The sequence below is a fragment of the Papio anubis genome, chromosome 1 (assembly GCF_008728515.1).
Source record: "Papio anubis isolate 15944 chromosome 1, Panubis1.0, whole genome shotgun sequence".
NCBI classification, from domain to species: domain Eukaryota; kingdom Metazoa; phylum Chordata; class Mammalia; order Primates; family Cercopithecidae; genus Papio; species Papio anubis.
Genome location: NC_044976.1, coordinates 42,543,643 through 42,554,355, shown reverse-complemented (window position 1 = coordinate 42,554,355; position 10,713 = coordinate 42,543,643). Strand labels below are relative to the sequence as shown.

Genomic DNA, 10,713 nt, shown 5'->3' with positions numbered 1-10,713 from the left:
TAGACAGGTGACCAGGTGCAGTTTGGGTGCTTAGAAAGAGAAAAGAAGGCAGTTAGAGGAATCTGAGAAGGCACACGAGGTTTGTGTCATCAGAAGATTCTCATACACTGCTGATGGCATACTGAACTGGTGCAACCACTTTGGGGAAAGGTTTGGCAGTACCTGGTAAAGTTGAAAAGGTAATACCCTACAACCCAGCAGCTCTGCTTCAAGGTTCATGACTTTTAGAAATTTGTGTAGAAATTTACAGAACCAGATCACATAAACACAAATGTTCATACCAGCGTGTTTTGACAAAAACTAGAGGTAATTCCGGTGCCCATCAAAGGGAGAATGAGCAAATAAACTGTTGTTTGTTCTCACCAAACACATGAACCAGAGGGAAAAAATGTTTCATAATTTACAGAAAATAGGAGAAAAGATGTCAGTCTGAAGGAGTTTGGTTAATATGGACCTTGAACAGAATAGGATCCTCAGAAGATTGCTAAATTGTCAGGGTAAATCCAAACATTGTCTAGAAGAGAAAATGACGGAGTTCAAGGACTCTACTTGACTGGCCTTAATGACAATTTATCCCTGTGTTAGGAACACTTATTAGACCCTGGTTCAGATAAGTATTTTTTCTTATAAGTCAAATTTACATACAACAGGAACAGTAGCAAATTCAACTGTGATTTTTACAAAATCACATGTATTGTGATTTTATTCTAGCCGTGAAAAAACTGTGTGCCTTCCTTAGTAAAGAACACTACTATACACTCCAGAAAATGCCAAAGACAAAGTACCAAACACCACATTGAGAACTGAGACCTGTGCTCTTGTGTTGGTAGCTTACTAAGATAACTAGAAACAAAGTTACATGAGGAATCATGATTATACTGGGAATAATAGCTTTGTGTGTAGGTGACAATAACCAATGTGTATATGTGTGTGTGTGTATTTGTGTGTGTGCATTTTGTCCTCTCTCTAAAGTTCTTCCCTCTATGCCAATTTGTGACCATTCTGGGCAAGGCTGAACAAGAATATGTGTGTGTGTGTGTGTGTGTGTGTTTGTGTGTATACTATGTGTGTACAAAATTGGTATAGAGGGAAAAAAACTTACAGAGAAAGGACAAAATGCTTAATGTTCTCACCCAAGAAATGATAAATGTATGAAGTGATGGATATGCTAATAACCCTAATTTGATCATTATACAATAAGTGTATGTATCAAAACATCCCATTGTGCCCCATAAATTCGTATAATTGTTATGTGTCAGTTTAAACAAATAAATAAGACAGGACAAAATTCCCAAGAATCTGAAAATACTTTATTCAGGTGCAGGGCTGATAACTCCTCTTTTTTGGGGGGTTGGGAGGACAGAGTCTCACTCTGTCGCCCAGGCTGGAGTGCAGTAGTGTGATCTCAGCTCACTGCAACCTCTCCCTCCCAGGTTCAAGTGATTCTTCCGCCTTAGCCTCCCGAGTAGCTGGGACTACAGGTACAAACCACAACACCGGGCTAATTTTTTGTATTTTTAGTAGAGACGGGATTTCACCATGTTAGCCAGGCTGGTCTTGAACTCCTGACCTCAAGTCATCTGCCTGCCTCAGCCTCTCAAAGCACTGGGATTACAGGCATGAGCTACCACACTCCACCTTGAAGGTAAAAAGAATACAGAATAGTTATAACCTGGTGAGCAATGCGAGAAGCCTTGTCCACTGACTGGTCAGTCTGGAGCAGTGACTGGGGTCCCAGTGAGATTCCATTTGAATTGCTCTGTTTTTCATAACTTATAGACACTGTTCCAGGTTTCCTGACATTATAAATAAAGAAGAAAAGGGCCTTCTGAGAAGTCAGATTGTTTTTTAGCACAAATACTATTTTAATCTCTCAGGCTTGGAACCCTACTCCCAAGGCTTGTGATAATGCCAATATTTGTAAAAGCATACTTTAGAAAATTTCAGAAAGTCATTTATTATGTCTGTTGCAGGAAATAGTGCTGGTTCGTGAAATATGGTTGTTAATATTTACTGAAGTCACTAAGTGAGAAGAAGCAGTTCCCTCTGTCTTTCTTCCCGCAGTTGCTTATATTAACTATGTCCCTGGCAGCTTCTAGACACACAGTGCAAGCTGTCTGTCTTCCCCTGGGTGGGCAGAGGGGAATGGGGAAGGGATGGTGGCAGAGATGGAGACCTCTTGTCGATGACAAAGGAATGGAAGGGGAGAGAGATGGAACAGACACGGCATTGGCAATGGCAACAGAACGAGGCTAGCCACAATGGTGGCATCAAAAGGCAATGGGGATGAGGAAAGGGGATGTTGGTGGGGACAGAGATCAGAGAGGAGACAGGAGTCAGAAGGGGAATTAGGGGAGGGGAGGAGGAGATAAAACATAAATGAGATGAAGATGGGTACACATGGGGTGAAGATGGTATGGGGGACGATGGTATGGGCATGATGAGGATGACAGAGGAGATAGGCCTGAATGTTTGCTTGGATGGATGGGGAAGGAGAATGGGAAGAGATGTGAGTTATAGATGAATGGAATAAAAATAAGGGTAGAATGAGAACTGAGCATGTTGCAATGGGCATGGAGAAAAGACTCACTTATTCCTTCTTTCTCAAATATGTGGGGGGGCAGCTACTGCGCTCCAGGAACTATTCTAAGAGCTGGGGATACAGTGGCAAGTAAGACTAAGTCTCTTCCCTAATGAAACTTTTGTGGTAGTAAGGAAAACAGAAAAAAATTTGCTATATCATAATGAGAAGTGCTACAAATGAAAGTAAAGGGGAAAAAAAAGTAAAGCAAAAGAGAGTGATGGAGAACATCATTCTAGAAGGGTGGCCAGAAAAGACTTTTACAAAGAGCAGACACTGGAGCGGAGGAAAGTGAGACGGGAAGCCGGGCAGGTGCCTTAGGAAGGGCTCCCCAGGGGAGTGCAGTGGTGCTCAGGCCCCTCTCTGCTTGGGGAATGGATCTCCTCCTCTCTCAACACAAGGATTCAGTTCCTCAAGTGTTTCTCTTCTCTTGCCTCTCTTTTCCCTCTCTACTGGATCGATCTCAGAAATCCACAGAAATAATCTGCTGTTATTTACCATATCCTTAAAAAAAAATACTCTCATGGGCCAGGCGCAGTGACTTAGGCCTGTAATCCCAGTATTTTGGGAGGCCAAGGAGGGCAGATCACCTGAAGTCAGGAGTTCGAGACCAGCCTGGCCAACATGGTGAAACCCCGTGTCTATTAAAAATACAAAGATTAGCTGGGTGTGATGGCAGGCACCTGAAGCCCCAGCTACTTGTGAGGCTGAGGCAGGAGAATCGCTTGAACCCAGGAGGCAGAGGTTGCAGTGAGCCGAGATCACACCATTGCACTCCAGCCTGGGCTACAAAGAGACTCTGTCTCAAAAAAAAAGAAACCTCTCATGATCCTAACTTTCCCTCCAGCTCACACCCATCGTACTGTACCTTTTTATAGCAAACCGAATTGTCTACACAACTAACTCCAATCCCTCTCTGTCCTTTCTCTCTTGAACATGCTCCAGTAAGCTTTTGCTCACACCATTTCCTGACACTGCTCTTGTCACCATCATTAATGACCTTCCTATTATTAAATCTTATTCACTCAATTCTCAGACCTCTGCTTACTCGATCTTTGACACAACTAATCACTTCCTCCTCCTTCAAACCCCTATTTCTCTATAGGCTTCCGGAATGCTACATTTTCCGATTTTCCTCCTACATGACTACTGCTTCTTTCTCCGGCTCTTCTCTCCAGCCTTTTAATATCAGAGGCTCTGGGGGCTCCTGGCTCTCTTCTATTTTCTATTCACATTTATATCCTTAGTGCCTGCATCTACTCTTGTGGTTTTATTTATATTTATTATTGTTAAGATTATTATTTTAGAGACAAGATCTTGCTCTGTCACCCATACTGGAGTGCAGTGGTGTGATCATAGCTCTCTGCAGCCTTGAATTCCTGGCCATCCTCTTGCCTCAGCCTCCCCAGTGGCTAGGACTACAAGCATGTGCCATCATGCTGGCCAATTTATTTATTTACTTTTTGTAGAGACAGGATCTTGCTATGTTGCCCAGGCTGGTCTCAAACTCCTGGCCTCAAGGGGTCCTGTCACCCCTCCCAAAGCTCTGGGATTATAGGCATGAGCCACTGCAGCTGGCCCACTCTTGCGGTTTTAAATACCACCCACACACTGATGACTCACAAATGTGCAGCTCCAGCTCAGATCAGTCCCCTGAATCCAGACTCTAATACCTGACTGGATTTCTAAGGGGCAATTCCATTAACACATCTAAAACTGTCCTTCTTATCTTCCCACCCAAACCCACTCTTCTCACTATCTTCCCATCTCAGTGCAACTCCTTCCTTCCAGTTGCTCAGAAAATACAAAAAAAAACCTGGTTTCCTTTCTTTTTTCTCTCCCCACACATCCAAATCCATCAACAAGTCCTGTTGTATCTGCCTTCAAAATATGTTTAGAATCTTACCAATTCTCACCACCTCCATCATTACCAGCCCAGGTGGCAGAGGGGAGCAACAGTGTGATGGGGGTGGAGGGGAAGCTCCGGGTAGTTAAATACTACTGGAGCGGAGAGCAGGTAGCCAAGAGTGAAGAGAGCTATGCTGAGGTGGTGTCAGGAACCAGAATGTGGGAAGTCTGGAATGTCACCCTAGGAGCTTGGATTTATGCTGAGCCAATGAGGACCCATAGAAACTTCACCACACTGGCTTCAGCATGGAAAATGGGCTGAGAAAGTAGAGACGGGGAAGCCCAATAGGAGGTAGTTGTGACCTGCCAATTGTAACGGTGACTAGGACAAGGGAGGTGGCCATGAAAATGGAGGGAAGTGAGCAAATGCAAGCTTTTGAGGAAGTGGAGCCAACAGAACTGTTGGTTGTGGGCGAGGTCATAGGACAGAAAGGCTTGAGCTTGGGGCCTGAGTGGATGAAAATGCTTCTCACTGACACAGGGAAGGCTGGAGAAGGAAGGGTTCATGGGGGAGATAAGGCATCAATTTTGGACTTAGTGAATTTAAGTGCCTGAAAGAGTTCATGGTTGGATATAAAGGCCTAGAGCTAAGGAGCCAAGGGTGAGCTGGGAAGATATTTAGATGTAACCTAAGTGTAGACAGTGACTGAAACCTAAGTGTAGACAGTGACTGAAACCATAGGAGGAGTGAACTGTGGAGAGGGAGAAAAAAGACCCAGCTCAGAGCTCCAACAACACGAACGTTTCTAGGAAGAAGAACCTTGAGGAAGTCAGGAAGGGAGGGGAGTAAGAAGTGGAAGGGAACCAGGAGAGCTGTTTGAGAATATAGTTGACTTCTGCTGAGAGGGTCACAGCTGAGCATGAAACACGCCCATTGGATTTATCACAGTGACACTCATTGGTGACCTTGGGGGGAGCAGTTAGGTCATGATGGTGTCTGAAGCTGCAGGGGGTTGAGGAGTAAGAGGTGAGGAAGAGGTTTGACCGCAGGGCTGAATTAACACCTTTAAAAGATTATGGTTCCTATCCTCCTACAAGTAATACAAAATGAGTTTTTTTATTTTCAAAATAACATAAAAATATATAAATGTTAAAATTAAAATAAACTTTCTAAATTATTTTAATTGCAGTTAACTTACTTGCACACTTGTATTGAAAATAACTGTCCTTCCCCTGTTCAATAATGCTTATTTGCTGTGTTGTCCTTCTTTGTTGGTGCCTCAAGCATGTGCTTTGTTTGTCTACTTGGTAATCCTGTAGTGTTTGGCTCTGATAAAGACAAGAGAGGTAGGAGGCTCACTGGAGCCCAGGAGTTCAAAGCTGCAGAAAGCTGTGATTATGCCCCTGGACTCCAGCCTGGGCAACAGAGCAAGACTCTGTCTCAAAAAAAAAATAAATAAATAAAAGTCGAGGGAAAAGGGAGAGGTGAGAAAATGGGGTAGGATGGTTTTTCAGCCATAAAAAAGAAGGAAATCATGTCTTTTACTCGAACATGGGTGGAACTGGAGGCCATTATCCTAAGTGAAATACCTCAGACACAGAAAAACAAATGCCATGTGTTCTCTCTTATCAGTGGGAGCCAAATAATGTGTACACATGGAAGTAGAGTGTGGAATGACAGTGGAAATTCGGAAGAGCGAGAGGGTGGAGGGGGATGGATGACGAGAAATCACTGAATGGGTTCAATGTATGTTACTCCAGTGACGGATCCACCACAAGCCCTGACTTCACCACTATACCAAATATCAACGTAACAAAATTACACTTGCGCCCCATAAATGCATACAAATAAAAAATCACTTAAAAATTAAAAAGGAAGTTTGGTAGAGGGAGATTTGGGGAGTTTTTAAAATAATGGAGGCTTTATCATGTTTATAGGCTACAGACAAGAACTAATTGACTTAGAGACTAAAATGCAAGAAAGAAGGATGAATCAATAAAACCAGAGGGTCAAAGGTGCCCCCCCACCCCACTTTGCAGAGCACAGAAGGGATGGGCTGAGGATGTGGCGTCCAGATTCTGCCCTCCCCTACCCATGGGCTACTGGAGGCAAAAGACACCCACTGAGCACAGCAGCCACAGAGACAGGCATTGCCGAGGCTGGGGCAGGAGCGGATGCTAAGGCTGGACAAGAGCAGGGAAAGGAGAAAGAGGAAGTTGGCACCTTTTGGACTGGAACATGGCATCCTGACCCAGGTCACAGGGTGCTTTCCCACCAAAGCAGCAAGGGGTAAAAAATAGACTCCGTCTTTCCCTCAGCATCCCCCAAGGTGAGGACTAGGGTGATATGGTGTGGATGTTTGTCCCCTCCAAATCTCATGTTGAAATGTGATCCCCAGTGTAGGAGGTGGGGCCTAGTGGGAGGTGTTTGGATCTTGGGGGTGGATCCCTCATGAATGGCTTCCTGCTGTCCTTGTAATAATGAGTGATTTCTCGCTGAGTTACGAGAGATCTGCTTGTTTAAAAGAGCATGGCGCCTCCTATCTTCTCTCTCTCTCGCCATGTGACACACTGACTCCCCTTCGCCCTCCACAGCAATTGTAAGCTCCCTGAGGCCTCCCCCGAAGCAGATGCTTCCTGTACAGCCTGCAGAACCATGAGCCAAAATAAACCTCTTTTCTTTATTAGTTACCCAGCCTCAGGTATTTCTTCATAGCAAAGCGAGAACAGACTAACACGTAAGGAGAGAAGGAAAGCCAGCTAGACTGGGGTGGACCCCTCTGGCCAAGGCCTCCTGCCCAGGAAAGCCCTTCTCCCATGCTGATCCCCCACCCCCATCCCACCAGGAGGTCCCCTATCCATCTCCTGATAGGATGTGAGGACTGGAAGACACTGTCCTGAAATGTCTCCCACCCAGACCTGTCTCAGTTTGCAGACTTTTACTTGCCCGCATGAGTGATCATTAAAATACACATTTCTGTGAGGGGAGGGGGAGACAAGCCCTGACCCCTGAGAGGAGGCATGTGGCTGTGGGAGGGGAATAAAGGCAGAAAGCAGAGGTAAGGATTCTAAGGCCACTTGGCTAGTGATGTCACCAGTAGTGACCCCAGAAAGTCTATGTAAAAGGGCACAGGATCGCAATTGTGTTACAACAGGGGATGGGCCAGGGGACAAATTATTTTTACTCAGATTAGGCATTTTCTGCCTGGCTTAGGGGAGAATGAGGAAGGGTGTTGAGTGTCTAAGCTCCCGTTCGGTGCCACTCTGGAGAAAACATAACCCCAGATTGTGGCCCTGGAGAATCATGCTGGCAGAGCAAGGGTTAAAGCTTCCTGTGAGGGCAGGGGCCAGCCCGCCTGTGAGGCCAGAATGTTCCAGTCCAGACTGAGGCAGGCAGCTTGGGAAAAACTGCCCACCACCTAATGAATCAGATACCACGTTAGCTTGAGGTCAAGGCCAAGGCCGAAGGGGAGGGGAAGGGAGGAGGCTGCTGACAGAGAAGTTTGGTTCTCTTTGCCCCAGGAACAGGGAGGTGGCAGGGGCTACATAGTAACTGGAGGGCCCTGCCTCAGGAGCTCCCCCACTCACCCTACTCCTGGCTGGAACGTCCTCACTGCAGTGAGATTTTTCCCATAAAGAGCACCTCAAGGTGAGGTGCTCAGGACTCAGAACCTGGAATGAGATGCTGAAGAAAGGGGCTGGGCGCAGTGGCTCATGCCTATAATCCCAGTAATTTGAGAAGTGGGCAGATCACTTGAGGTCAGGAGTTTGAGACAGCCTAAACAACATGGTGAGACCCCATCTCTGCCAAAAATACAAAAATTACCCAGGTGTGGCGACATGCACCTGTAAACCTAGCTTCTCAGAAGGCTGAGGCAGAAGAATCGCTTGAACCCAGGGGGCAGAGGTTGCAGCAAGCCGAGATCACACCACTGCACTCCAGCCTGGGTGACAGAGCAAGACTCCAACTCAAAAAGAAAAAAAAAAAAGTGCTGAGGAAAGGGCTTGGTCTGTCCTTCTCATGTCCAGATGGGGAAGAAAGGTCAGTGCTGCCTGAGGCTCAGAGAACCCAGACTTGTGCTTCCAGGGTACACAGGAAACACAGACCCTCTCGGTTCTGCTCCTCCTGTCCTGCTGTGTCCCACCTCCACCCAATTCTGATCTGGCCCCAGGTTATCCCCACCCTTCCCCCATGAGGTCTGGGTGGCATTGGTTCACCGTTGGTGCTCTGCCCTGGTCAGTGCACCCTGCCTCAGTCGCTGTGAGAGTTAGCCGCTCCTTCTCTAAATGATTACATGTTCTCAACCAAATGGAGTCAACTCCTTCAGGAAGTTCTGCACCCTCTCTGGGGTACAAAGGGCCATCCCACCAGCCTCAAACGGAAACAAATTCTGTGGTATAATTTATGCTCCAATGCTCCCTGTGGGTCCAAGCTGAAGACAGTATCCACACACTCGCTTAGTTTTCTTCCTCTGTTCCATCCTGCTTCTCTCCCACCTCTTCTTCTGATAGGACCGCTCTCATAAATCACTGAAACAAGAATATTCATATCAGACTCTGTTCTCGGGAACCTGACTTACGAGCCTTCCTTATATTACTCATAACCAGTATCACCCAAGATGCCACATCAACCACAACACATTGTCTCAAAATTCAGCTTTATCTAGTAACTAATACCTTGTGATACATCCCTTTCTGTTTAAACAGAGTATTGCAGGTTCTGTTGTCTGCAACCAAGAACCTTGACCAGTAAAATGATTCACACCAGAAATGGTTGCAGCAACCATCACTCAAGGGAGTGGGAGTCTGACCTAGAAGGGGACTTCTTGACCCGGCTGAGTTTGAAGGCAATGAAGATTGTAATAGCATTAGAGGATTAGACATTATATATTGTTTGTTTTAAAAAATAATATAATAAAAAATGAGCTCAACACTCATCCCAAGAGTTAAATGTTATCGATCACTTAGTTCTATCCATGCCTTCCCAAGAGGTAACCACTATTTGAGAATGTCATCTATGTAGATGCCTACATGAAATATGGTTTTGTTTTGCTTGTTTTTGATCTTTATAAGAAGAGTGATCTTCAAGATTTGCTTTATTGCTCAAAATTATGTTACTAAGATTATCCATGTTGTGGCATGGAAAGGAATATCATTCATTTTTACTGCTGTGTCGCATTCCATGTGTGAGCACACCACAGTCTATCCAGTCTGTAGTCGACAGGCACTTGAATGGTTCTATTTGTGCTCTTACATATAGTGCTACCGGCTACACTCCTGTCAGATGTCTTCTGATATACCTGTGCAAGAATTTCTCCTGGGTATATATCCAAGAGTCAAATATCTGGGTATGTTCAATAACACAAGATAATGACAAATTGTTTTTCCAGATAGACACCAACCATTAATGTATAAGAGATATCACTGACCAATATTCTCTTTAGAAAGTTGGCCAGGCATGATGGCTCTTGCCTGAAATCCCAGTACTCTGGGAGGCTGAGGTGGGAGGATTGCTTGAGCCCAGGAGTTCAAGACCAGCCTGGGCAACATATCAAGACCCCATCTCTTAAAAAAAAAAAGTATTATCATACCCCTTAATTTTTCGTTTTTTGCGGGGGAGGGTATTTGTTTGTTTGTTTGTTTGTTTGTTTGGAGAAAGGTCTCACTCTGTTGTCCAGGCTGGTGTAGAGTGGTGCGATCTTGGCTCTCTGCAGCCTTGACCTCCCAGATCAAGCAATCCTCCCACCTCAGCCTCCCAAGTAGCTGAGAACACAGGTGCATGCCACTATGCCTAGCTATTAAAAAAATTTTTTTTTGTAGAGACGAGGCTCTTACTGTATTGCCCAGGCTGGCCTGGAACTCCTGAGTTCAAGTGATTTTCCCACCTTGGCCTCCCAAAGTGCTAGGATTATAGGTGTGAGCCACAGTGCCCAGCCCATACTTCTTAGTTTTTGCCAATTGAATGGATGTAAATGGTATCTTATTCTAGACTTAAGTTTCCCTGATTATTAATAAAGTTGAGTATTTTCCATCCATTTACTGCCCATTCATGTTTCCTTTTCTGAAGGAAACTTGCAAATTTTTCTATTGAATTACTTCTATATTTCTTACTATTTTATAGGCGTTATCTGCACATACTAGATACAGTTGTTGATTATACACATGTTATAAATATCTTCTTTGCTTGTGGCATGTATTTTTATTTCTTCTAATGTATAATAAATAAACAGAAGTAATAGAGCTATTAAGGATTATTTTAGGCTGGGCACAGTGGCTCATGACTG

General features: G+C 44.9%; 1 long non-coding RNA gene across 3 annotated transcripts in view; it reads right to left on the bottom strand.

Moving 5' to 3' along the window:
* Positions 1–1,549: 1,549 nt before the first annotated feature.
* Positions 1,550–10,713, bottom strand: part of LOC103884418 — a 31,918-nt gene continuing 22,754 nt past the window's right edge. For all 3 annotated transcript variants that reach the window (XR_002523103.2, XR_002523101.2, XR_002523102.2), the window contains 2 exons: positions 5,629–8,959; positions 1,550–1,796 (listed from right to left, as the gene is read on the bottom strand). This is a non-coding gene — a long non-coding RNA (uncharacterized LOC103884418). The remainder of the gene's footprint in view (positions 1,797–5,628; positions 8,960–10,713) is intronic.